Source organism: Sorex fumeus, unplaced genomic scaffold (genome assembly GCF_029834395.1).
Source record: "Sorex fumeus unplaced genomic scaffold, SorFum_2.1 ptg000097l, whole genome shotgun sequence".
Classification (NCBI taxonomy): domain Eukaryota; kingdom Metazoa; phylum Chordata; class Mammalia; order Eulipotyphla; family Soricidae; genus Sorex; species Sorex fumeus.
In genome coordinates, this window is record NW_026606154.1 from 2,892,550 (window position 1) to 2,895,272 (window position 2,723).

Genomic DNA, 2,723 nt, shown 5'->3' on the forward strand with positions numbered 1-2,723 from the left:
AAGGAGAGTCTTGCAAATCTGCCCGTAAGAAGAGTATCTGCATTTCATAAATATCCATTTGACTCCTGTCAATACCATCAATACTGTCTCCACCACTACCAACTTTAAAATCACCAGGCACACTCCATTTTAGATTTGATATAAAAATGACATAGGTAGAATACTGATGACTGAACTATAAAGGCTCTAAAAGAATTCCAACAATATGTTTACCTTTCACCTCTGACCCTTTCTAGAATTCTCTTGGCCTGGGATTGACCCTTCTCAGAGTCACTGTCCTGAGACATATTCCTGATTTTAAAAATTGACCTCACCTGCTCTTTAGAAGGTTTATGTGACCAAATGAAATGTCTGACTCTAGGAATTCCAGGGAGGTGAATTTTGCCAAAGAAATCATTTTCCTTTCTTTCTTTCTTTCTTTCTTTCTTTCTTTCTTTCTTTCTTTCTTTCCTCCCTCCCTCCCTTCTTTCTTTCTTTCTTTCTTTCTTTCTTTCTTTCTTTCTTTCTTTCTTTCTCTTTCTAAATTGAATCACCATGAGATACAGTTACAAAGCTTTCATGTTTGAGTTTGTCATACAATGATCGAACACCTATCCCTCCACCAGGACACACCTTCCATTACCAATGTCCCCAGTATACACTCCCCCATCCCAACCCTCCCCCCTGCCTCCATGGCAGACAATTTGCCCCATACTCTCTCTCTACTTTTGGACATTAAGGTTTGCAATACAGATACTGAGAGTTATCACATTTGGTCCTTTACTTTTGGTACACATCTCCCATCCTGTATGATCCCTCCAATCATCATTAACTTAGTAATCCCTCTCTATTCCAGCTGCCTTCTACCCCAGATCATGAGACAGGCTTCCAACTATGGAATAATATTCTTGGTCCTTGCGTCTACTGTCCTTGGGTGTCCATCTCATATTATGTTCCTTTACATTCCACAAATGAGTGCAGTCCCTCTCTTTCTGACTCATTTCACTTAAGATTATACTCTCCTTGGCCATCTACTTACAAGCAAATTTCATGACTTCATCTTTCCTAACAGCTGCATAGTATTCCATTGTGATGTACCAAAGTTTCTTTAAGCAGTCTGTTCTCAGGCACTTGGGTTGTTTCCAAATTCTGGCTATTGTGAACAGTGCTGCAATGATTATACAGGTGAAGATGTCATTTCTATTGTGCTGCCAAAGAAACCTTGATTTCAACAATCTTTGCAAACTATGTGCTGCATTAAGTTAGGAAATCACTGATTCTGGCTCTTTTTGCCTCTCGAGGGCCTCCTATAGAGACTGACACTTTATCATTAGGTCAAAGTCCACTTGTGCTGTGTCAATCATCAGTCCCTCATTGTCTATATAGAAAGGTCATGCAAAGCAAATGCCCTGCAATCACCTTTTAGTACAATGGTGTTGGATAGAAAGTGTGGTTGTTTGGCGACTAGTCTCTTCTCAAATAGAGACAGTCCACTTCACAGGGTGGATTATGAGTGTTGGATGAAACAGTGTAGATAAGGCCAAGAGGATGTGTCAATCAGAACACACATTCAAGCAATGAAAAATGCTAACAGTATAAATGTCACCATATGTTCAAGAGTTCAGTACATATTTCAGTACTGTTTTCTGAACATTATTAATAGAAAATTTATAATTTGCATTGGAAGCTGTTTGGTAAACTTCCCTCATAAAAAAGTGGATGAACATTATCTATTCCTTTGGGGAAATTTTAAGATTTCCAGATACACATTTTGAATACTACTTTTCACTGCCTCTTCATTCACCTAAAAAAAGTGTGCCTGTTTCTGGAACATGCCTATTCTCACTATCGAAGGAACACCAGAAAACTGTGATTGTTTTAATACAGGTCCTTGTGCTCTCCAAAAATTGGGCTAGAAAAAAAGTATGAATCTATCAGTGCTGCCCAGAGAGAAATGTTTGGTGATAAATGACCTATCCGAGCATAGACAATGGACACAGGAGCTATTGTGACCCTGTCCCATGGCGAGGATAACTGGAATGAAGTTGCTTGTGTCAGGGTCTCGAGTCAGTAACAACAATAAGATGTGACAGGATTTCTGACAAGTTCACATGAAAGAATGAGCAAAGAGCATGAAGATGATGTTCCCAACATGATGATTTTTTTGTTGTTGTTGTTGCTTTGTTTTGGTTTCTTTGGGTGGGGGGTGAGGGGGTGGTTGAGAAACATGTTTTTCTGCTCTGTCCCATTTGTAGCTAATACTTTGGGATTGCAATGCAGTTTTCCTGAAACCACACTTTCCAACAACTGCATACAGGTCCTTTCTCCCTCCCCTGGCTGGGCCTGGCGTGGAGGTCATTTACTCGTGGCTTGCAAGGCTACCTGGGCAGACCATATATGAAGGAGCCATGTCGCCTGCTCTCCACCACCAGCCCTTCCCTCAGGTTTCCCTCTCCGGGGGGCTTTTACTCAGTGTCAGTTGTGCATATTAGCAGCAGGCCATGTGCCCTGCACTTAAAGTGGTTCTTGACTCTGACTCCTTTGAGAGCCATTGGTGTGACTCCAATTTGCTTCCTGCTTTCACTCTGAATCACTCGACTGCATATGAAATAGGGAGGATGCACTCACCGAGCATTAAATCTATGTGCAGTTAAGTATTATGATAAATCTGGGGAATACAGAAGATGAATTCTCTGTTCTGAAGGCTTTACAGTCTACTGACTGAGCAACCGGTAGTGATTTAA